The sequence below is a fragment of the Megachile rotundata genome, chromosome 8 (assembly GCF_050947335.1).
Source record: "Megachile rotundata isolate GNS110a chromosome 8, iyMegRotu1, whole genome shotgun sequence".
NCBI lineage: Eukaryota > Metazoa > Arthropoda > Insecta > Hymenoptera > Megachilidae > Megachile > Megachile rotundata.
Window position 1 is genome coordinate 3,533,623 of NC_134990.1, and position 27,614 is coordinate 3,561,236.

The following is a 27,614-nucleotide window of genomic DNA, read 5'->3' on the forward strand; positions in this document are numbered from 1 at the left end:
TCTAACAAATATATACATTTATCCACTGCTGAATTTTTAAACCCTTTTTCTATCAATACCTTTTCAAATGTTTCATACCAGCATCTTGCTGCCTGTTTTAAACCATAAATTGCGTTATTTATCTTACATACTTGATTTCCATTACTTTTAATTCCTTCAGGTACTTTCATATATATTTCCTCTTTTAAATCACCATTCAGAAATGCTGTTTTTACATCCATATGATGTACTAACAACTTAAATTGATTTGCAAATGCTAAAATAAATCTAAAACTGGTAATACGTGCGACTGGGGCAAATGTTTCATCATAATCTATCATGTGTTTTTGGCTAAACCCCCTAGCAACTAAACGTGCCTTATATTTTACAGGTTTACCAAATTCATCATTTTTAATTGTAAAAATCCATTTACAGTCAACTATATTCATACTGCTTTGTTCTGGTACCAATGTCCAAGTTTCATTTTTTAATAATGAATTAATTTCGTCATTTATAGCAATTTCCCATTTTTCTCTGTCATCTCTATATTTTATCTCTTGAAAAGAATTTGGAATTTTATAAACTACAGATTGTGCACACATAAAATAATCATTGAATTCTAATTCTTCATAAGAAACAGGAGGTTTAGATTTTATTCTATCGCTTCTCCGTGGCTGTAAATCATTTAGTATTTTATCATCTGTATCATTACATATTACTTTAATGATTTTACTCAACTTATCTGTTCCACCTGTAAAATCATCCAAATTACCATCTAATTTTCTAATTTTGTATGGATTATGTACAGACTCATCTGATTTACTATCAGATTTATTTTCCAAAATATTATCTGATGTACTATTCACATCAGATTCTCGGGAGTTTACTAACTTTGACTCATTGTCAGATGCGTTAGTTTCTTTTATTTCTACTGATTTTGACCTTTTGTTAGATGCATCAGTTTCATCAATTTTAAAATTACCATCATTAATGTTTTCTAATCTCCCAATTGGACGAGATGTTAAATAATCATTTTCATCGACAACTACATCTCTTGCCATAATTAATTTTTCCGTCTGTACATCCCACAGTTTGTAACCATTTGGACAATAATCAAGAAAAATACCTTTCCAGGATTTTGCATCAAATTTTGATTTCCTGGTTTTGTTTAAAACAAAAACTGTACTACCAAAAACTTTTAAAAATGTTAATTTAGGCTTTTTACTATGCCACAATTCATATGATGTTTTATTAACTTTTAGAGCCTTAGTAGGAGTTATTTTATTAAATAAGTTGCAGTTAATACTGCCTCTCCCCAAAATATTTTATTAAGTTTTGCACCGTTTAACATTGTACGAGCTTTTTCTACTATTGTTCTCATCATTCTTTCCGAAACACCATTTAATTGTGGAGTATGTGGAACAGTCAAGTGATAAGTTATTCCATTTTTAACACAATACTCTTTCATTTCATTTGATAGAAATTCCCTACCATTATCGCAATATAAATTTACCATTTTTAAATTAAAATGAGCAGTGCGCTTCGAAACGAAATCTTGAAATACAGTAAACACTTCTGATTTATATGTAAGTAAATATGTTATACAATAATGTGTAAATTCATCTATAAAACTAACAAAATAATTTTTACCATTATATGTTGCCGAAGTAATTGGACCACATACATCTGTGTGCACAATGAATAGTGAACGTTTAATATATGTTTTATCTTTCAACTTTCTAAATGGTAACCTTGATTGTTTGCCTAATATACAACTTTCACATTATTTTTCAGAAGGTGTAACTTTTTCAATTTTACTAATATCATCAAACATTTTATTATTTTTCAATTCTAAAAATTTATTTCTACTCACATGACCTAAACGTTGATGCCAAAGATCATAAACATCTGTCTCAATATTAAAAACCCTAGTATTAACCTTGCCAATTTCGAAAGTAACTGTTATCAAATTGTTTGTTGGCTTACCGTTAATGATGGTTTTTCCATCTTTTAATATTTTAACTCCATTTTGATTAAAAATTATTTCCATACCAGCCTTTTGCATTTTTCTAACAGATAATAAATTTTGTGCAACTTCTGCACTATAAAGAACGTCCTCCAAAGTTCCATTTGCTCCTGTATCGCTTATTACATTAATGATTCCCCTTTTCGTAGCTGTTATATATTCTCCATTTTTGGCAACTAAAATCTTCACAGGCGGATTTAATTCAATAAAGTTGATAAAATAACTATCATTGTTAACAATATGATCTGAAGCTCCAGAATCTAAAACAAAATTCAATTTATTACCAAGTTCATGCTGATAATTTCTAACCATAAATGCAAATGATTGTGTGCTATCAATTGGTGTTGTATTCGTATACGATGTCGATGCTTGTTGATTATCATTGTTGGAATAATTATAATTTCTTTTCTTCTCAAGTAAATACTGTTCCCTCTTCTTACGAAAAATACAATTCTTTATAACATGATTTTTCCTTCCACAAAAATGGCATTTTAATTTGTTTTTAAAATTCTTATTTGTCTTCTTAAATGTATTTCTAAATTTTTCATTTTTATATTGATTCTTTTCTATTGTTGAATTATCTGTTCTATTGAGTTGAAGTACTTTCGTAGTAATATCACTAATATCATTTTTCAATTTAACTTCGTGATCTAATAATCTTGTTTTTACAAAATCTAGTGTTAAATTGTCTTCTGTTAACGTTTCTATGGCAGTAATTACTCCTTCATACGACTTCGGAAGTGTTGTTAATAAATGTGAGACTTTATCAACTTCTTCTAATTTTGCACCTACTGCAATTAATTCAGTAATCAATTCATCGAATTCTGTATAATATTTTATTAGTGATTTATCATTTTTGAACTTTAAAGCCGAAAGTTTGTTCCTGATAGCTAATTGTGTTGCTACACTTTTTCTTTCGTAAATTTTATCCAAATTTTGTAAAATTTCCTTTGCGGTATTATTATTTTTTGCGAATCCGAGAAAAGAATCTACCAAATGTTCAACAATAACTGCTTTTACTATTCTTTCTGCCTTTGGCCACTCTTCACTTATCATATCTGGTTTTTCTTCATTAATAACTTTAATAATGTCAAGCTCTTCAAAAACAGAAAGTATTCTAAATTTCCATGAGCTATATTTCGAACCATCAAATGGTTTTATATTTCGTTTATACTTAGAACCTTCCATTTTAATTTCTATATAGTCTCACAGATATCAAACTTAATAAGATTCATAGATAACTTAATAAGATTCAACATAGGCCAATACTGCTTTTATACTTTCACTATACTTTTACTGTAAAGTCTTCAATCTAAATAAAATATTTAGAACTTTTGGAAACATTGGGATTTTTTAAAAAACTACGAAAATAGAATTAAATTAAATTATTTTTTAACAATATTGGCCATAAAAGTCTATGTTCCTTACGGCGCGGCGTTGATCATAACCGCATCACGCTCATACCTGCGAGGCTTACAATAATTATTCAGAAATCAATTAACGGCATATGAAGAGGTATAAAATGTCTAAAATATGGTAAAAGATTGTAAAAATAATGATATTTTTAATAAAAATGCTGATTGCTCCTCCTCACAGGAGGTGATTTTAAATTATATATTTAATAAACATTGCAACCAACAACAAATTCCAAAAACACGTATCCTCTATTTTTGTCCATAGTTTACGTACACGAAGTTACAAAAAAATAGATCAACATTTAGTGCAAAAATTTAAACAAAAATTATAAATTTTCAAAATATTATTTAAACAAATAAAGTTTATTGAAATTTATTTTCGCACAAAAATTGCCTATTAAAAGACCAACAATTTACAAAAAAATTAATCCAATTATCTTCTTTAATTCCGGAGATATTCCCAAAAATATGATTTCCACCCCCAACTTCGAGGGCTATTTTCACCCCTTCAATATGCACGATTGCCGATAAAAAAATACGTGTCAAATATTTTTTTGAGAACTATATCTCACATAAGTTTCATCAAAATCGGCGTGTCGGAGTTGGATATGTTCCCTTGTAAGAGATTCATTCTCTAAGTTAAAGGTGCTGAAATATTTTGATTAAAATTATTCTACTGGTTATAAAATATTAACAAAGAAAATTACTTTAAAGTAACGATGAAAACTAATACATACACATAATAAACTTGATTATTTTTAACAAATCTGTGCAGATCTGTTCTTACGGAAGTAATTAACCAAGTTTATAACTTCACGTACAGTCGATCAATTCTAAGCTTCGATATCAAGGTATTCCAACTAAAATATGTTGTAATGCAAGTGAAATTAAAAGAGGATATCCTTATTTGTGAAAACGTATACAGATGACTTAATTTCATGAAAACGTATAATTTTTAAAATTCCAATTCCTTTAAAATAAGTTATTAAATTTTCATTTTTTATCTGATATTACAAAAGTGAGAACTTACGAATTTTAATCTCCAGTCCTATTTATAGAATTGAATTCAATACTTTGATACTTTTTTTTTAGAAAAGCTGAGCTAAATGCTATAGTTGTTAATAAAATATAGTATATTTTCAACAAAATGTAATAAGAATGTAACAAAGAATTAAATAACTACTTTATTGAAAACTACATTAATAATGTAATACTTCAATTATTGTTTAACATAATTATCATGTTAACTATGTAAACAAATTTTAAACAATCTTGTAAAATATCAAACGTAATACGTAAATTATATCCATAATATATTTGTAAAGTATCGTTTAAAAATTATACGAAAAAAAACTGGGCTCAGCCGGGATTTGAACCCGGGACCTCTCGCACCCAAAGCGAGAATCATACCCCTAGACCACTGAGCCAGTTGTTGTTTTATTCAATTTTTTGTTTATCGTTGCAAACAATTTGAATTTATATTATTACAAAAATATTATAATTACTGCTTTCTTTTTGCATGTTCTATAACTTAATTAAAATATTTGAAATTACATACAAATAGCATATCTCCAAGCAATAAAATAAAAAGATATTTCGTTAATTTATATTTTTTCTACAATTTTATATTTTTTATTCGTTTAAAAAAATTTTTTATTATTTTTATAAAACAATTGAAACATTGAATTTTTGAAAGAAAAAAAAAATTACACTGGGCTCAGCCGGGATTTGAACCCGGGACCTCTCGCACCCAAAGCGAGAATCATACCCCTAGACCACTGAGCCAGTTCAACGAGATGCTTTTACAACACAGTTATGAAGAATTATCTTGTCCTATGTTATATAAATTATAATTTTTTCTTCTTTTATGTATTGATATACTAAAATAAAGTTATATTTCAATTAATATACTACAACATAAAGACAAATAATGGTACCGTAATACAAAATATGTTGCTTTAAAAATTCTCATATATCATTTCACATATGCTTTAAAAAATTTGTACGAGAACAAATTATAAGAGACAATTCACAGACGAAAATATATAAAATATTAGCAATATTACTAGTACCTCAATATTAGTAATACCTCATTTTATTTAATTTTTTTTAAAGAATTATTTCATAGATAGCGTTATTAATAAATAACATTATAAGTATAAGTGCATCATTAATCAGAATACGCAGTCATAAAGTGAGTAACAACAATAACCCGAATTGTTATGTAATGCAGCAAGTTTGCAACGATTCATTCTCAACAGCTATACGTAACAGTATAGACTTTCTCCAAATATTCTAGAATCTTTTCGTCAGTCTCTTTTTAAAATAAATATATCGTTTTAAGATTATTAATGTGCTGCATTGAGTACAGTCTATTGACAATGAGCATACAGTTCACTGGTGTCCAAAACGGTCACGTAGTAACCGCAGTCATTCCAGTCGCGCCGAAGACGTCACAAACGACGTCACGGACTCGGCCGCATCGCATTCACTACACTCATAGTTCGGCACCATCGGTCGGCTCGATCGTTTGGCCTTCTTTGCATGTATTTCGTGACCGACGAACACCGGAAATAGAAATGCTAACAGTATTATAATAGGTATCAGTGCTGGACATTATTCAAATACCACTTTATTCATAAACATACTAATGGAAATGGGAGTATAGTTTTTAAAATATGATATTGAAAAACTATTTAATATAAATATAACACAACTAACACCATTGAAACTTTGAACAAATTTATTTTAAAAATATGAAACTGTAACTAGGAAGGAAACTTTAAGCAAGAACTCTTAATATGCGAATGCAATCTTGTAATTGATATGAGAACAGAGAAGAATTAATATTTTAGATATTATTTTATTTTAACATTTGAGGGTCTCGTTTAAACGAGCGGTATCGTATAGCTAGTAGATAAATATACAAACTTTATTACCGACATATTGACAAATTACCGACATACTTGTATATTTATTTTTGCTATTTTCAACACATACTGTATGGATAATTAACCGTTGATCGTTTATTCATATTTTGAATGAAACATTTACCATTAAGTACTTTATTAACTATAATTAGTACATTATAACAGAATTGTATAATTGTAACAGAAAGTAACTATATTTATATATACTGTAATTCACGAAAATATTTGAACATTCGCTATAAAATATTATATTAGTTATAATAAGTATATTATACAACATTTATTGAAATATTATTAGCACTGTAAGAAGGTATAATTTTCTAAATTCTATCGGTAAAATTTTAAACAAATCAAAGTATATACAATAGACACGAATTATGTCTTATACACATAATATGGCTAAAGTCACAGAAGTATTTGAACACATAGAAATGAGTTTAAAAAATCAATGAGGACACAGTTTTTCAAGCACTGAATGTAAGCATTAATTGTTGTTCGTCGTCATTGTATATACATTTGTCAGTCACAGTCTGTCATTTATGGTAAAATATTTACGATATTGATCGTGTATCCTAAAACATCTGAAATTCCTAAAAATGAGAGAAGATTAGTTGTCAATTGGCGTAAAAAAGGAAAAACGTACAATGATAGGAGTAAATTATTAAGTATATATGGATCTACAATATACAAATTATATTATTAAAAAATGAACATCTGAAATATTGTAAAAAATAAATACTGTACTGGCAAAGAAACTAACTGAAAGAAAAGAAACAGCTTTGTTCCACGAAATAAAAAAGAATTCAAAGATTTCTGCTACAAAACTTGCAACGATAGTTAAACAAAACTTTAAGAAAGATTTACATCCAGTATTATGCAGGAGAGTGCTACATGAAAATTATTATCATGTCATACTTTCTAGAAAGAAATCATACATTAGCAATATTAATGAGAAGAAGAGATTAAGTATCGCCAAAAAATTTATTGGTAAAAATAACGTGATTTGGAACAAAGTGATATTTTCAGATGAATTAAAGTTTAACGTTTTTGGATCAGACTGACACAATTTTGTTTGAAGATAAACAAGTACGGAGATCGAAATAACAAAAAACTTGCATGTTATGACGAAACATGCGATGACGTATTTTTAGTTATGATGTAGGAATATATCAGTGGATGGCACCCGAAATTTGGTTTTGATGAAACAAACAATAGACAAATACAAATGTTTGAACATTTTGAAACAAAACGTAAAACTGATTGATACATTTGAACATTTATAATGATCCTAAACATACTGCAGGAATCTTTAAGGAATCGAACATGGACTATACCCCCCACATGTTAGTCACGTCACCGCAAAATCCTGATATTAAGGGGTAACACCACTCTAGAGCCCGAAAAAGAGGCCTAATTTTGGCTATATTTTTGGAAGAACGATAAACGGAAAAGAATCTCTTTTCAGAGGGTTTATTTAACAAATATTGAACTACGACAAAATAATTTTTGATTGTCATTTTCGTACAAAATGGAGGCGACAGAGCCGATTGGCGGAAACAGCTTTTGTAAAAACACTCCTACGGGAGGACGGATTTCTCGTTATATATGAGTCGTGGGATAAAAAATCAAAAGAATTTATAATCTATATACAATTGGTTTTGGAAGTACGTAGGGGTTTTTTGATTAATCAATTTTTGTGTTTTATGCGTTTTTTAAGGAATGAATCGACTTTTTGCATGAAAAATGAGCACTAAATTGTTTATAAAAAAAAAAGTTTACATTCAATCAAAAACCGGCTACGTACTTCCAAGGACAATATTGTTGTGCAGCTACTGTAAAAATTTCAATTCAATCCATGCAGTAGTCACCGAGAAATCCGTCCTCCCAGTATGAAGAAACTGGTTTCGAGAAAAACGCGTTTGAAGTTTTATGAACATTTTGATCCTTAAATTCTCTGTTCACCGCTAATCTGCAATGCCTGTACTATACATTTGGCTATCCAGATCGGTGTTTGATACCTTCTCTAGCTTTTTGGATACTTCTGTTTGTTTTGTAGGAAACAAGTAAACTTATTATTTTAAATGATAACAATAATACGAAAGCGATAAATTGCAACATACCACGCGAGTACTCAGTGCGCGCTCTGAGGCGCTGCGACAAAATTGATAATTGAACCATTTAAAATTTGTTTTCCACTATAAATCAAACGGCATTCTGTTCTTAAGACCCTAAAGTATTGTTTTAGCAAAGAAAAAAAAATCGACTTTCTGAAAATCCTAGAGTGGTGTTACCCCTTACCCGATTCCACATCTATGAACAATAATAGGGAAAGAAGTAACACAATTTATGTTGTATGATATACTTATTACAGTTAATGTAATATTTCATAGTACATGTTCAAGTACTTTCGTGAATTACTGCATATTGTTGAGGATAAAACTCTGCATAACTTTTCCTAATCATTTAGTCGCTGGTCTTTTACAATTTTCGAGTTTCGGCATTTTGCGATTACTACTTTCAATATACTATAACGTTACTTCTGTAAAATGCCAATATTTCATAAGTAATCAATTCTTATTTCGCAGGTCTACGTAAGTTCTTTCAATATTAATAAGGAATCAAAAAACGAACGGAAAAATCGCAAGTCCTACTTGCAGCTTACTTGAAAAAATTTAGTCCTATCCAATACCTATTGCACACACAAACATAGTGAACAAACAAGTTTAAAAAAAATGTTTATATATCGCATTGGTATTAGTTTCGGTTCGATTTTTTCGAGCTCGAAAATGATGATTATAAATGAATAACGCGAGCAAAATTTTTTCACGAATATCTTACAAAAAATAAGAGACAGCCAATTAACTTGTTGAAAATTTTATATTTACGTCGAAAATCATGTTAACGTTAAGGTTATCGGCGTTGACTCTCCTCCAAAATATATAGTAATCATTTGTTATCGGTTAATTATTACTAATTAGCATTTATTTGCGTTTTGCTCCATACTACTTTAGGTAATTTTAATGCTGATAGCGGATGGCAACAAATATTTTTACATTTTTTTTTCCAAACCAACATTTTTTTTTTAAATTCAGGAATAGTACCGGTGGATGTAGAGGAAAAAACTTTTTACGCAATAAACGGATTAGTTATGATTAGAAACAATAATATCGTTTCTTTAACTCAACTAATGCAGATTATAGTATACCGACTAATTAGCTGATCAGTAGATTAGGTCAGGTTAGGTTAGATTAAATTAATATCCTCTCGTCGGTCACACAAGTTCAAATTCCAGATCATTGAAATGAGTTTAGTTTAATCAGTAGTTAAATAAAAATAGCGCCGCTTAAAGAATTCGAGCAACTTCATTTTGTAATACTTACTCCACTTATGCTTTTAACAGCGTGATGCGGAAAGAAGTTTCACGAAGACTGTGCCCCCGTTGTATTTATTCCTCATTGATTTACGTTTAAAAATTAACGATCAATGACGATGACTATAATGTTACATACACTGTTACCGGCATATAAATACATGTAAAATATACAGCAGCTGTTAATGAATAAAAGATTAAAATCGAACGGCTATTACACGTATAGAAAAAGGTTGTTCAAAATGCTGCGTTTTGTAAAATATTTCAAAATCATCGAAATCAGTAAACTGTTTTTATACAATTTCCAAAATATGTTATATTTACATTTAAGTGCATAAAAGTATTGCACCATGATACAAATCATGTACATTGGCAGCACAATATAAGGACTTGATAAAGTAGTCTAATGCATAATGGTAGTTACTTAATTTGTGCCATTCAGGATCGTATATTGAATTCTATTTTAGAATTCCGTTTTAATATGTTGCATATACATAGTAAGCATATCAAACATATAGCCTGCAAGCCACATGCGGCTCACCGACAAGTGGTCTGCGGCCTAATACATATATCTCATACATATAAATATATTGTCATACAGTATTGTTGTATAGGCAGCAATCAATATCATTACATAACCTTTAACCATACTAGATTTTGAACAAATAAACATTATAAATGCATACATGAATAAAATCAGTCTCCAATCTGATGTATGTGACATACTTAATGTAATCCTTGATAATGAACGAGTTTAGCATGCCTCATTAGTAGCATGCTGACACTTTGTGAATATTTCTCTTATACAGTCCTAGCTATGTTTTCAGATATAATCGCAGACACACAACGAAATAGACCTCTTGTCAAACGATGACTACTGAAGTTGATCGATCGAATATATGTACTGTCCAGAGCACGAGAGAAAAGTAGCGGGACGGGAACGGGGCAAAGAGGGTCGGCCGCTAGGACCACCTAATCGCCACTTTTCGACTCACGCGTAGCTTCCACCGTTCATCCGTAATGGTGTGGTTTTACATAGGTATAGAAACAGATATTGCTACTATATGTTAAAAAACTCTATCTTTTTCCTCTTACGCGATGCGTAAAACTTTTGGACACTACGACAATGGAATGCCGCTCAACGTATCGCTCGTTCTGTCTCGCTTGTTCTACATATATCTGACCCACTCTCCGCGTCACGCGACCGATTAGTGTATGTGTGCGCCTCGACAAATAGCGTGTTGTTGCCGAAAATGCGTGTGACAATAGGCGGCAACGTTACAATCCGACCACTGCGATGCTCTTTTCGTCCCTCTAGCCCCGTTCCCGTCCCGCTACTTTTCTCTCGTGCTCTGGACAGTACGTACTATGTATAAGGGGAAACCTTTGAATTTTTCCCGAGTACAGTAGATATTCTATATACGCAAATCTTTCGGGTCTGAGATTTTGCGTATATCGTACAGGTCTTACATTGATTGATGTCTTGCCGAACGTAGAAAAGGACAGAAGAGAAAAATAACACGGTGGCCGTTTGCGTATATCGTAAAGGTACAACATTTCGAGCGAAGGAGACCGAACGTAAACAAACAGTGACCTACTAGAAGGACACTCCTAATACAAGAATAAAACTTTTTTATTTTCGATTTTTTTTTTTTAAATTTTTTTCATCATATTTGTAACATTTTTCTCATTAAAATGAAACCAAACACGACATACTTCGGGACATATTTACTTGTAATTTCAAGTGTTACGCGTACATCGATGACTTTACTCTAATAAGATATTGCAAGTAAATATAACTCAAATTATGTCGTGTTTGGTCTCACTTTAGTCAGGAAAATGTCACGAATATGATGAAGAAAGTTATATAAAAAAATGGATGAAAAATAAAAAAATTAGCAATGCTTAAACATTGCAAACAATCGAACAGACTTTTGATCTTTGCCGACTGTCACGATCGTAGCGTCTCTTTCTTTTTGACTCGCTATCCTCTTCGACGTGAGAAACTTTTATCATCAATTAAACCAGTAAATATAGTCCAAATTATATCGTGTTTGATCTCATTTTAATCGGAAAAATGTCAAGAATTAATTGGTAAAAGTTTGATAACGAAAAAGTTAAAAATAAAAAGTTTTATATTTGCATTGGTATTGTTTCACGGATACACTAAGCCCCGGGTCACGTTACATTTCCCGGCGAGCGAACCTCGGGCGTCTCGAGGGGTCTTCCCCCCAGTGGTGGGAATAACATTTTTGCTTATATCGGAAAGGACATTTTTGCGTATATAGAATGAACACTGTAGTACCTTTACGATATATGCAAACGGCCACCGTGTTATTTTTCTCTTCTGTCCTTTTCTACGTCCGGCAAGACATCAATCAATGTAGGACCTGTACGATATACGCAAAACCTCAGACCCGAAAGATTTGCGTATATAGAATATCCACTGTACATAAGTGATTTCCTTATATATACAGGTCAAAATACGCAGTATGGTTTGAACTATCCACAAGAAAAAGGAGCAAATCGTATTATTTTTTAATTGTGCCACGATTTTTTGAATAAGGGATATACGGTTTATCTCGATAATTGGTAAACTAGTATTGATCTAGCTGAGAAGATGTGCAAGAGAAAAACCGATGTTGTAGGAACAATGCGGAAAAATAGAAAAGGAATACCATCTGATATAAAATCTCGTATTTTGGAAAAAGGTGAATCTATTGCTAGGTACAGAAACAAAATAATGATTATGAAGTGGAAAGACAAAAGGGATGTAATTAAATTGAGTATTATCCACGAAAATAAATTTGTGGAAACAGACAAGCGAGGGAAAACGATATCAAAACCGGAGCTATTGTTGACTACAACAAAAAAATGGGAGGAGTAGATCTTGCTGACCGACAAATGAAAGCTTATGAAATTGCTAGAAACCGAGTAAAAAAATATTATTATAAAATTTTCTTACACTCACTAGACATGGTGTGTTTAAATGCATATCTCTTATATAAGAAAAATGGCGATCACTTCGACAAGCTTCATTTTCTCATTGAAATTGTCGAAAAGGGAGTCGAAAAATATGGAGGTGAAGAGCAGTTGTCATCTACTAGTACAGGATGTCCTTCTTTGACACCAAAACCATTTAGACTTATTGACAGACATTTTGCGGATTACATACCATTGGACGCTTCAAGAGCAAACGTAATCAGGAGATGCAAATTGCGCTATTCGAAAGGCTTTAGAAAAGAATCGAGATTCTGGTGTTCCGACTGTGGTGTTACTTTGTGTATGCCGCATTGAATTAAGGAATATCCGAAATAATTATTGAATTCGTTCAATTAATTTTTTCTGCATTGAAGTTGTTTGATTTAATATATTATATATTATAAAATATTTCATCGAAATAAATAAAATCAATAAGTTAAAGACCATTTCCTTTTATTAAGTGAGATGTGATGATATTACTTATAATTATGAAGAGAAAGTCGCCATTGTGAAACGAGTTGAGCAAAAGTTTATTCCCCGGTTAACAGGTTAAAAAAGCTTCCCCCACAATACATTAATTATTATACAATTCTATTCAACAACTGCCTTAACCAGCATTACTTTCCGGTCAAATGGAAAACTGCCAAACTAGTGGCAATTAAAAAAAAGGGAAAAGAAAGTAACAACCCCTCTAGTTATCGACCAATAAGCCTTTTGCCTAATATAAGTAAAGTCTTTGAAACAACAGTAAATGATGCCATAAATTCGTTCTGTAAACAGAATGATATTATACCTGAGACGCACTATGAATTTAGACATAAACATTCGACTGTCCATGCCATTTTATATCTGACATCTGTTGGGCGAGGAATGCTGGTGAATGTGTTGGTGCAATTGACTTACAATTAGAGAAAGCTTTTGATACTGTTTGGCTGAATGGTCTTTTCTTCAAACTAATCAAGAAAAGTATTCCGAATCATCTTGTAAAAATGCTCTGGGACATGCTACACAATAAACAATTTGTGGTAGTTGAGGGTGAAAATTCCTCAACTAGAGCCTTCAAAATTAAAAACGGGGTACAACAAGGAACGGTAAATTCCCCCGTCTTGTTTAGCATATTTCTTTGTGATTTGCTGCGCATGTTTGATCTAAACTCGGACGGAAAAAAATTTGCCATTGCTTTTGCCGATGACTTATTAATATATATCAGAGACAATAAAGTATCTATTATACAAAAAGAGCTACAGATAATACTCAGTAAAATTCTGGACTATGTTCATACATGGAAACAAAAAATAAATATAAATAAGTGTGAAACCCTATTGTTTAGACCGAACATTTCACCCATATCTGACGCTAACTATGACGTTCGAAAATACTCAAAAACATTTCAATTATGCGACCCGACTGACAGTAACGTAACGATTCCACATAAAAATATTGTACGATACCTTGGAGTACATTTAGATTTCAGACTAAATTTTAACAACCATGTACAGATACAAATTGATAAGGCACATCGAGCTTTTATGCAACACAAACGATTATTCTATTCCAAAGAACTAGATTATAAGGTAAAAATACTATGCTACAAAGTCTTAATAAGACCGATTTTAACCTATGGCTGCCAAATATGGTTTAACATTAATGCTAGCACAATGGAAAAGCTCAGGCTTTTCGAAAGAAAATGCATACGAGCCTGCTTGACTATGTACCGTTCGCCGGAATCTAATTACACTAAGTATATCTGTAGTATTAAGTTGTATAATAAAGCCGATCTTGTTAAAATAGACTTATTTATATTGAAACTAATTAGGAACCATTGGGCTAACATCCATAAAATAACCGACAATAGCCTCACATATAGTTCAATTTACCCGAATCCGCTGTACTTTGAGAAAGCGAAAGAATCAGGCTACATACCCCCTGAAGCATTTATATATCTAGACAGCAAAGGCCTAATACAAAATTCAAGAAACCTACCACTATTATAACACATAAATAGGAAGATTTGTGGAAAAAAAATATGGCACCGTTGTGATATACAGAATGACGACCCAAATATGCGTTTCGACACCACGCTTTCCGCAATTGATAAAAAGGACAATCATAGGTATAATGTAAAATTATATTGGTGGCTGGATTGATTAGTTAGTTGGAGGATTATTTAGTAGTAATGTAAGATAAATACACAAACAATGCGACTGCAATATTATTGGTCCTCGATAGTATAGTGATTAGTATCCCATTCTGTCCTTGACCGTCGCGTCGTAGGGAAAGGACGTATCCTAAGAGTCTCTCGAACAGAAGAAAGTAGTGACAAAAGAAAGTGTTGTGCGAGGTGACGCACGTGGCGTACAGACATTCGTTTTCTAGACATTTTTGTATAAAATATAAAGAATATTATTGGTTAATATCATTTTATATATATAAACACATAGTGCTAGTAATTTTTCTTTATTTAAGAAAATAGCAACCCCGTCATAATAGACGCGGCAAGTGACACTGAAGAGGGAGGTCCCCCTCCTTGTGGGGATATTTTGCCAAATAAAAATGTACAAACTATGGAAAATCATGGCATTATGATGCCAAGTGAACAATTAGTGACAAGTGAAACCGCCAAATTAAAAAATAGCCCGCCATCGTATCGAATACGAGCTTAACACACCTCAGTGATGTTACGCTTAAGCAATACATAACGAAGGTGGTAAAGACGAACAAAAGGACGAAAAGGCTTAACCCTGCACCCACAATGGTGAAAAAGAAAGTGAAGACAGCGGCAACAGAAAAAGATACGACATTGGTGACATCGGATACAAAAAATACCGACATGGTCGAGAATAAGCCGTCATATGAAGAGCTTCTCGAATCAAATAGAAAATTAAGTGAATTGACCGAAAAATTATTAAAGCAGCTTGAAGAGAAAGAAAAGCTCATAAATAAAAGTCAGCAAAATCTAAGGAAAACAGCCGGAGTTGTTAATGTCGTTCGACATGATCCTATGGAAGTGGACAAAACAGAAGATGGTGAAATCTCCAAGGAAACGTGGAATACAGTTAAGTCGCCGAAAAAAAAGAAGAAGATTGGTGTCCCAGGTACTCGCGTCGAGGACATACACGCTGCAGGCCCCAGTGGTTTTCAACCCCAGCGCACGGACCGTGTCTCCTCGGAACCCCTGCAAAGCAGCCAAGCCGGTCACCCACGAAAGGACAACAGGATGCAAGCTAACGAGACTCAACCCGTCAATATCATAAAAGGTTCTCAATCTGATACGTTCGAACTGAACAGGTATGGAAAAAGTAATAAAAAACCACCACCAATCACGGTACATGCGAATACCCCAAAGTTAGTAATAGAAATGTTACAAAGTTCCTTTACCGATTTCTTTGTAAAAAGAGTAAATGCAAACAAATTTACGTTGTATATAGATAGTATTGATAATCATAAGCGCGCTTGCGAAGTATTAAAAACGAATAAGGTGCAATTTTTTACATATACACCCAAAAGTAATAAAAATATTACAGTTTTGCTCAAAGATTTAGAAGGCGATTATGAGCCGGAAGAAGTACTGAATGCCCTTAAAAATAAAAACGTAGATGGTCTAAATTTCATATCAGTTAAAAAATTTAAGACAAAATGCTCAATTGAGGGAAACCGTAACCTCCCGATATTTTTGGTACAAATTTCGCCAAATAGCAATTATAACAATTTAAAAATAATCAAAACCTTGCTTCACACAGTTGTCAGATGGGAGAAAATAATAAAAAATGACAGAATTCAATGCAAGAGATGTCAAAGAATAGGCCATGTTGCAGTTAACTGCAACTTAGAATACAGATGTGTTAAATGCAACATCCCGCACAAGCCTGGTGAGTGCCCTCGCTCTCTCGTCTCGAATACAGAAACAAGTCCGTATTGTGTAAACTGCAAGGACTTTGGCCACCCGGCATCATATAGGGGGTGCCCAAGGCTCTTGGAGTTTAAAAAACAAATAGATGAAAGAAAACAGCAGATAAAAATGACTAGGGAAAAAAAATAGCGGCATATAGCAAATTCATTAAAAAGGACATACAATTTAGTCAAATAGTATCTCAAAGAAACGTAACACAACAGTCAACACAAAGTAACACAAATACTATTCCTACACAAAAAGAATTTACCGAGCAACACACGACACTATTTTCCGACATAAGAAAAATTATCACCGAGACCATTACAGCACAAATGGCGCAAATTCGTGAATCAGTTGAAATAAATGCAAATAAAATCAACATTATAGCAGAAGCGTTAGATCTAGATATGTAAATTCACACCGTTTTCTCAAACCCCAACCGCGACAAAAAATTACTATTTAAATAGATTAAAGATTATTGAAATAAACGTAAACTCTATTATAACGAATGAGAGAAGGGCCTCACTGGTTGATTGTCTCAATAATCACTCACCTGACATTGTTCTTCTGTGTGAAACAAAGTTGAATCCGTCCCATCGTATTAGTTTTAAGGATCACTATATAATAAGAAGCGATTGGCCAAATGCTAAGCAGGCTGGGGGAACAGCCATAATTGTTCGAAAGAAGTTTAAATTCAGGACCATCCAGCCAAATAGCTATATAAACACAGTGAGCTTTGAAAGCACGATAATTGAAATAAAACTTCAGGACAACCAAAAATTATTTATAATTTCGGCATACGCGACCAGTAACTGCAAAAAAGAATTCTTGTCTGAATTGAAATACCTATTCGATTTTTTAGAGCTATACAAACCGCACAATTTTTTCTTATTAGCAGGGGATTTAAATGCGAAACACATTACCTGGGGAAATCCGATAAATAATCATAGGGGTACCACATTGCTAAATTGGTTAAAGGACAACAAATTAAATTTTAGATTATCGTTATGGAGAACAAAGGTGCCATCCTTTCCCCAAAGTGGTTCGTTTATTGATATTTGTCTCGCGGATAATAGAATTGTTTTCAACAACACAGTAGATAATATGCTAGATTCTTTTGAATATGATAGTGATCATAGGGCAGTGGTCATGGAAATATCTATAATAGCTTTAGACAGATTTATTATTGAAGAACGACCCACTACAATTAGATACGACTATAGTAAAGCCGACTGGGACAAATTTCAAACTACCTTGTTAGACATGGAAATACAGGACTTGGTACGAGACAGAAACTTAACGACAGCAGAAATCGACAGACACATATCTACCATAGACACAAACATAAGAAATACAATAGAACAAGCTGTACCCCATATATCAAGTAACTTCAATTCAACGGACAGATACGTGACGCCAAGCATAGAAGAACTTCGTAAGCATAAAAGTAAACTGATAACATCATTGAATAATCTACAGCGACGACAAAACCACGACACTTCTAATGACGCACTCATTGCAGCAATAAAAAAATTATTAAAAAACACTAGACGGGAAATAAAACGATTATTCCATGAATCGGTGAGCAATTACTGGAAGAAAAAAATTACAGGTATTTCCTTACAAAAGCCAAAGGATCTATTTCCATCCATAAATAAACTATACCGACCCAAAGAAAGCTCAACAATAGATACATTAAAAATTCCAGATTACAATAGAAATCTTATTGATAACGCCGATATAGACCATACTAAATTACAGTCTGATGCAAACGGTAACTTTCTAATATCAGACATAAACGATAAATTGAATGTATTAGGAGCACATTTCGAAGCAGTGCACACTCAAAATGACCACATGGGAAACCCGCAACTTTGTAGATTCATTAAACAAAAAATCGAACAATTTGAACAAGAATTCGCTGTAGACAAAGCTAATAATAACACAATTACTGTCTTTTCTGATACAAATCTGGCAACTAATCCTAGTGCTGAGGATATACCGGAGAATTACTTTACATCATCAACCAAATTATGCTCAAAATTTAAAAATTTAAATAATAAAAAGTCCTCGAGCTTTGATAGAATACCGAACATTGTGCTAAAAAAACTACCCGTTCAGTATATAAATTACTACGCAGTAATATTCAATAATTGTTTAAATCAACATTACTTCCCCACAAAATGGAAAACTGCCAAATTAATTGCTATAAAAAAAAGAGGGAAAGATAGTGTTAACCCCTCCAGCTACAGGCCTATTAGTCTCTTGCCCAACATAAGTAAAGTGTTCGAAACTATTATAAATGACGCCATAAATTCTTCTTGTAAAAGTAACTGCATAATACCTGAAACGCAATATGGATTTAGATTCAAACATTCAACAATACACGCAATCTCCAAATTCACGTCCGACATTTGTTGGGCGAGAAATGCTGGAGAATGCATAGGCGCGATATTCATTGATCTAGAGAAAGCCTTTGATACTGTTTGGCTGGATGGTCTTTTCTTTAAGCTGATTAAGAAAAACTTCCCTAAGCATTTAATAAGAATGCTTTGAGAGATGCTGCACGACAAACAATTTGTGGTGGTGGAGGGAGAAAACTCCTCTACCAAAGCATTCAAGGTAAAAAATGGTGTGCAACAAGGAACTGTAAATTCCCCCATCCTGTTTAGCATATTTTTATGCGACCTGTTACACATGTTCGGCCTGAATTCGGACGGAAAGAGATTCGCTATAGCTTTTGCCGATGACCTGTTAGTATATATTAAAAATGATAAACCATCCGTCATAAAAGTAGAACTGCAAAAATTATTCAATAAAATACAAGACTATTTTCACACCTGGAAGCAAAAAATAAACGTAACTAAGTGCGAAACAATATTATTTAGGCCTTACATCTCCAAAATATCCGACGCCAATTCTAATGTCCGCAAATATTCCAAAACATTTCAATTGTATGATCCGAACGATAGAAACACGTAGATTCCACATAATAATGTAGTACGTTATCTGGGAGTGTACATGGACTTTAGGTTAAATTTTAATAACCACGTACAAATCCAAATAGATAAAGCGCAAAAGGCTTTTATGAAACATAAAAGGCTATTTTATGCTAAGGACTTAGATCGCAAGGTAAAAATATTATGTTATAAGGTATTAATAAGACCCATTTTGACATATGGCTGCCAAATCTGGTTCAATGTTAGCGCCAGTACAATGGAGAAATTGAGAATTTTTGAAAGAAAATGCTTGCGAGCGTGCTTGAACATGTATCGCTCGCCCGAATCAAATTACACTAAATACATTAGCACCACTAGATTATATAACACTGCCGAATTAATCAGAACTGACTTATTCATACTTAAATTAATACGTAATCACTGGGCAAATATTTATAATATAACAGATAATAACCTCATCCGCTGCTCAGTTTATCCAAATCCCCTGTATTTTAACAAAGCTAAAGAAACCGGATATATACCCCCTGAGGGTTTTATATATCTAGACACTGAGGGCCTAATTCAAAATCAAAATAATTTACCGATCATATACCATGTAAACAGAAAAACATATGAAAAGAAAATTTGGTACACTAAAGACATATGGGACGATGATTCAAACATGAGGTTCTGCACCAAATTATCCACAATTGATAGAAAGGACAATCACAGAAATGATACAAAACTGTACTGGTGGCTTAACTAAGTAGCTCGTAATCGGTATGATTAGGGCTCTATTTATATCTAAAACAATATGGATTTATAATATTATTTAAATTTATAACCAAAGAAACTAGAGTCTGCCGATCCTCGATAGTATAGTGGTTAGTATCCCTCTAGAGCCTACAGTCTAGTATTAGTTGTAAGTGTTATTTTTTGTACGTTTAGATTGTTGTATATATTATTGTTAACTGTTTTGGCACAATAAACGTTCGTTAAAAAAAAAAAAAGTGGTTAGTATCCCCGCCTGTCTCTCACGCGGGAGACCGGGGTTCGATTCCCCGTCGGGGAGTATGTTTTTTATTTTTGCTCATATCATATACATATATTAGTTTTATAGTTGATGTATATATTTAGACTCAAAAGTGATAGCTATTTTTGTACTAGATTATATATGAACCATACAGATTTATCCAAAGTTTAAACTGCGCTTCTCTTTGTATATAATCATATTTTATATTATTTTATATTATTCATAGTATATGTTAATTAAGGGAATATGCTAAAATGTCAATTAGTATTATTATTACTATATCATACTGCTCCGATAAACTGAAAGACTGAGTATACAGAGCCGCGGTGCCTTCTTTGTATATATGGCCAAGTTAGTGGAAGCAGAATAACATTTTTTGTTACCAGTTATCTATCGTAATGTAGCAATAAGTGCAATGCAAATATGACAAGTGGTGAAGATCATGCGTGCTCTATTTTTAGGGCTTTTAGTTCTAGTTTTAGGATTAAGTGTTAATTTTTTGTACGTTAAAATTGTTATAAATGTTATATTGTTAATTTTATGGCACAATAAACGTTCGTTACAAAAAGTGGTCAGTATCCCCGCCTGTCATGCGGGAGACCGGGGTTCGATTCCCCGCCGGGGAGGATAATTATTTTTTTCTTATTGCATTATTTTGTACATTGTAAAAATTATTGTCAAATTTAATAAAACTTTCTGACCCCCTTCCCTCACACCCACTTCCTTATTCCTCCCTCCCTTTTATAAATATCAATGCCTATATAGTTTTAGCTAAATTCTATATATAGTGTAATGTCGTATATAAGTAATTAAGCTTAGTATAAGATGTACATAATGTAGCATTAAGGGCTATGTATATATAAAGCCAAATCTAGATTGTGCGTGTTCCATGTAGGAACCTTTTATCTTACAGTGGACATCACCAAGGTGTTACACGCCGATTTTAATGAAATTGACATATGTGGTAGCTTTTTAAAAATCATTTGACACGTATTTTTTTATATCTGCAGACATCCATGTTGAGGGGGTGAAAATAGCCCTCAAAGTTCGGGGTTGAAAACACATTTTCCTTAATATCTGGGAAACTAGAGGGTGCAGGAAGGTGAATTTCTTTTTAAATTGTATAGTTTTTAGTTAGGAAATTAGTTAGTAACAAAACTTTCGGGAGAAATTATTTATTTAAGTAATATATTAAAAAATTGGGTTTTTTTTTCAATTTTTCACCCTAAACGCAGTTCGACTTTTTTGCAGCTTTTTATATTAAAAATATGGATCAAAATAGGATAGAATAACATTCATACTTATAAAAAATAAATTTTACAAATGTTCAAAAAGGGAAATTATAATACAATTACCATATACTTATTTATACCCACTTTCCTGCAATAGTATATTTTGGAATAATTTACTTACTTACCCTTGTTCGGATTACGACGACCAATACAAATTTCTGAAATTTCCCACTTCCACTTTAGCAACGTATAAAAAACCAAGAAAGAACAGCAGCGCACTGCTCAAATCTCCAGCTCTTTTCAGGGATACCGAATCATTTAAACGAGGAACATTTCCGTTCAAATTATTAAAAGTCAAATAAATAAACTTATACGTTCGGCTAAAAGTTTCATTACCGATAGAAACCTATGTTCTGTATAGCGACGATTGGTACCGCGGCGGATTTATACCTGTCCGTTGGACCTTCCGTGGCTACCGATGGAACAATAAACATCTGATATTGTACAATTGTTAAAAACGTGACAAAATATTGTATAAAAAGAGCTCACCCTCTTCGAAAACAAATCTCGATTCATTTCTCCGTAAAAGGTAAGAGAAAATTGTATATGTAATAATTATTACTAAATTGCAAAAAACAAAAAATTCCAAAAACACGTATGCCCTATTTTGATCCATATTTTTAGTATAAAAAGCTGCAAAAAAGTCGAACTGCGTTTAGGGTGAAAAATTGAAAAAAAAGTCCAATTTTTTAATATATTACTTAAATAAATAATTTCTCCCGAAAGTTTTGTCACTAACTAATTTTCTAACTAAAAACTATACAATTTAAAAAGAAATTCACCTTCCTGCACCCTCTAGTTTCCAAGATATTGAAGAAAATGTGTTTTCAGCCCCGAACTTTGAGGGTTATTTTCACCGCTTCAACATGCATGTCCGCAGATATAAAAAAATACGTGTCAAATGATTTTTGAAAATCTACCACATATGTAAATTTCGTTAAAATCCGCGTGTAACACCTTGGTGATGTTCCTTGTTAGTCCACGTGTTTTTGTGGATTGTAATTGATTTTCATTGATTTACCTTTCCTTCTATTGTAGCTGCTTGAGCAATGTTTCAATTAAGTTATTTAACCTTTTATTAAACTTGATTAGCTCTTCATGAGGTGTCTTATTCTCCGTAATGTCAATATAATTTTGTACATCTTCTGATTTTAATACTGCACTCTTTGATAATACGTCACTGACTACCGTTGCTGTTTTTATTATTTTTCTTGACCATTCTAGGTGCTGGATTAAGTCTCTTTAATTTCCTAATTTGATAACTTTCGTAACGTACTGCTTTAATGTAATATTACTTAACTGTGTTTGAATTAGTGTTTAATGTAAAGATTGGATTATTTTTTAATCTAGCGGCCTCCAATATACTTTAGTGTTTTTCTTGTACATGTCTTTAAGGTCACGGTTTGAAAATTTGTAGCCGAAACGCATTCCGAAATTGAAGACTTATATTGTTGCTTATTGGGGCAAGAATGAGTGAGAGAGTGCCTTGTGTCTTTTTTTTAATTTCGCGCGTTTTCTTTTGTCTTTCTTTGTTATTATTTTGCACGCGACACTTCCCCCCCCCCCCCCCCCCCCCCCCCCCCCCTCGGCCACAACCACCGAGGAGCCATCGTCGTCCCCGGTCGCGGAGGAACCTCTCCTTGAGCGACGGTGGCGCGGAATGGGTCCACCGAAGAGGAGTCGCCGGCTATCCGGTCGCGACGCCACTCCGTCATCCTCCGCGGGGGCGACCGGCAGCCCGTCACTGAGGAACGCCAGGCCTGGGGACGAGCCACCCCCAACCGCCACCTAGAGAAGGCCCCGGGACCTGGCCACCAAACGTCACCGTGGGATGGCCCATCCTCGACGCCGAAATCCTCGGAGTGGGGGAATACCGCGAACCGGGGAAGAAGACCAAGAAGAGAGAGAAGCAAGCGAGCCGCCGCGACAAGAAGTCGAGTCGTTTTTCGCCGAAGCCCCTCGCTAAAATTCGGATCTTTCTTTTTTTTCTCTTTGCTTTCCCGTGTATTTTGCGTGTTGAGTTTTTTTTTTCTTGAGTTTTTAGTAGTGCGTTCCGTCCTTTTTGCTTATTTCTTGTACACTGTACTGTGTGTGTGTGTCGTGTGTGGAGAACTTGTCGCCGCCACCCCTGGTGGAAATTTACAGTCCCGCGCCAAAAAGGTAGGAATCATATCCTTACCCTTTTTTTTATTATTCATTTGCGCGTGGGCGATAGGACCCTGGCCCCAGTGACGAGGATCCTAGAGGCCGCGAACGGTCTACGACGATACCGTTCCCCCCTAATTTTTTTCCGTTCTGTATTTGGTATTTAGGACCAACGTCCCCTTGTTGTCCACGACCCCTAAGAGGGCGTGTTCCCTTGCGGATGATCACTTCGGTATTCTTTCTTCCTTTTGTACTTGCGCGTACCGTGTGCCCCTGCGCCGCGAAAGCCTCCCTCGCAATTGGTGAGTCGATCCGTTTCCCTCGACCGTTGCTTATAACGCGAAGGGACCACTTTAGTTTTTTGTTCTGTTTTGCTTACGTGGCCTGCTTTGGGGCCCGAATAAAAACCTCTTTCTGTGGGATACTAACTTGCGGGTCTTTCACTCATTTTTTTTTCTGACCCCTCTGATTCACGCTCCCGATAGAGCAGTCGGAAGAGTGATTACCGCGGACGCGTGTATTGGCACTAGCGCTCCGTAAAATAAATCCGGCCGCGCGTGTGAGCATCGGTACGTGGAGGGCCGTTTTCCCAGACTGCCCCCACTCTAGGGAACCTTCTTCGGGTTTCCCCCACCGGTACGTCACATGCTATAGTAGTTTTTCATCGTTTTTCCTGTTGGAATGGGAGATTATGCGTTGTCCAACGTTGTTTTGAATGTATCTGATGGAAGTTTGCCTACATTCATAAATCACGCGATGTGTAGGGATCGAGTGCCCTACAATCATATGTTTTTTTATTAATCGGAACGATGTTCAGTAGCATTGTGTGAGTGTGGCCCACCGAAAACATTGCGACATGCAGGCGGTAATAATTATATTTGTATTTTCACGTACGTATATTATAATAAACTAGCTACAATGCTAACAGTATCCTTCAATATTAAAATATATAAAAGATTTCGACGATGTGTACACCGTTTTGGTGGTTTTTCCTGAAGTACAATGGGTTTGAATTACCTGAGCAAAAAATTAGAATGTTGGATTATGTACTGTATACATTTGTCTAGTAGTTTTTTTTCAAGTTTCAAGATAAATGTATCCATCAAGATGATTTTTGCTTCTTTATGTATTTTATTGTTAGTAGTTTTCCTTTCAAAATTAAATGCTAGTATTCATGTGTATCTTTAAAAAAGCTTTAAGATCTTTCCGTTCGAACAGTCTGATTTTTTCCATTGAGCTGTCACTTATATTGGACCAAGTTTAGCAGCTATACGCAATTATGAGCGAAATTAAAAGCTTATAGCAAAGTAGCTTCACGACTTTTTTTTAAATGTTTTGGATAGTATATTCTCTTGTTAGCAGCAAATACTTTCTGTACTTTCTCAATTTAGATATTCAAGTGTTGGTTATAGCTTAAATTAAAATTTATGTGGATACGGAGATATCGAACAATTTATGTGGGATTTTTATATCTTTTCTTTACAATATTTCTTAGAGTTTATACGAACATCATTGTCTTCATCGGAGATTTTCGAGTTGTACAGCCTCAGCAGGATAGTCTCATGTTTATTGACATTTCCTTTTAGTTTCCATGTGTGAAGGTAATTTTGAATCTTGTTGAAAATTTGCTGTAGGATAGAAATTATTTCGAAAGGTTTCCTGAGTATTACGTAAACTGTTAAATCATCTGCAAATGCTATCGCGTTTTTATTGGTACATCTGAGTCAGATCACTTAAATACAGGCTAAATAAGTTGACAGAATTGACTATTCCTTACTGTAACTCGTACAGAATTGTAAATGAATTTGTTAAGGTGTATTTTAAGATGTGTCACAAATTTTTCTTATGCAACTTGAGAAAGAAGCCGTTGAACCAGACAGTGCTTCAACCATCAAATGCTTTATCGAGCTCTAGGAGCACCACACCGCACCGATGCAGTTGCCCGCGTTCCCTGCCTAAAGCCAAATTGAATTTCTGGTAGTCGGTTATTCTGTAGATTGTGTTTATTGTATAACTTATTATGGTTTCAAATAATATTACGTAGTAGATTGATTCGCCGGTAGCTGATGCACTCCCAGTTTTATCCTTCTTTCTGATTGTGATCCATTTTACGGTCTTCCAATTTATTGAAAAATGCGCAAAATTTAGGCAGTTGTTGAATAAAATTGAATATTTGTATATGTAGGGAGATGGTAGGTTTGTGAGAGGTATGTTTGGGATTTTACCAAAACTGAATGGCTTTTTGTTGTTTAGTTTCTTGAAAGTTAATTTTAGGATGTGACATAATCCTGAGGTATGATTTCAGTATCTGGGTTGTATATACCGTTTTGTCTAAAGGTTCATACTGCATGCATGTCTTCGTATATTTCGTTATGTATTTCGGTAATTCTTTGTTTTATTAGGTTAGATAGTTGCACTTTTCCCACGTGATTATTTTGAGTATGTAGTGTATCAAAGTACTGTTTCTGCAGTGCTTGTATTGTCAATAAGCATAGCATTTTGCCTCCCCACATTAATAAATCGCACGATGTACAGGGATCGAACGTCCTGCGTTCTTATGTTTTTATTAATTGGGACGATGTTCAGAGAGCATTGTGTGAGCGTCTCCCAAGCGAACTGTTGCGATATGCACATAATAATTATACTATATGTACTTTCACATCATACTCTATGATATAAAATCGTAACGTAACGCGTAACCCGTAACGCGTAACGCTGTCACGGTTATATTGCATTCTATCATTCTCTATCATACTCTCTATCATACTCTATAATATAAAATCGTAACGTAACGCGTAACCCGTAACGCGTAACGCTGTCACGGTTATATTGCATTCTATCATTCTCTATCATACTTTCTATAGTACAAAATCATATCGCAACGGTGTCATGCGTGACGCTGCCACGGTTAGGTTAGGTTAGGTTCGGTTAGGTTTAGGTTAGGTTGAGGAAGACGGCTGGCTGTCGTGGCGAGCACACGTGTTCGGGGGTCGCTCCGCGATAAAGTTCAATTTTGGTAGGAAAAAGTAGTTAATCGGAGGTGAAATAATGAATTTATAAATAAAAATCGAAATTTCGGTAATGGCGACCTCCACGCGACGCGAGGGAAAGCATGGGGTGCAAACCCATGAGTAATTGAAAGCGAGGAAACGAGTGTTCGGGCCGACCGCAGAATAAAATAAATATATGCGCGGCTTAAACACGATTATTTTTATACATCGCGAGTGAAAATAGTGCAATTTAAGGGTGAAAGTTGCCCTCGAAGAAGGACTTGCGTGAACACGTGGTCGTGCGACATGACGAAGTTGTGAGAGAAAGTCGCAGAAATTAAATTAATTAATAATGTAAATGTCATTAGGGATTTAGAGTGCGGGAAAGAGCGAATGAGGCATACTGAATGCACGCGGTGATTAGTTTTGGCTATTTTCGTATTTTCGTGATTTGATAGTAAATAAATAGTGGCGTCGGTCAAGCATGTTTCGATATATCGTACGAACACGTGGGCATTTCCGCGCGAGGGAAAGTGTAGAGCGTAAAGGCCGGTTCGCAAACATCCAACATGGCCGGGGAAGGGTCGCTGCAGGCGCATGGAGAGCGGCCCTTAAGGACGA

General features: G+C 33.9%; 1 protein-coding gene and 2 non-coding genes across 9 annotated transcripts in view; all 3 read right to left on the reverse strand.

Moving 5' to 3' along the window:
• Nucleotides 1–27,614, reverse strand: part of LOC100882678 (uncharacterized) — a 490,348-nt gene that overhangs the window by 142,585 nt on the left and 320,149 nt on the right. The window lies entirely within an intron of this gene.
• On the reverse strand, nt 4,776–4,847 carry TRNAP-UGG (transfer RNA proline (anticodon UGG)). Its single transcript has one exon. It is a non-coding gene; the product is annotated as a tRNA-Pro (tRNA).
• On the reverse strand, nt 5,134–5,205 carry TRNAP-UGG (transfer RNA proline (anticodon UGG)). Its single transcript has one exon. It is a non-coding gene; the product is annotated as a tRNA-Pro (tRNA).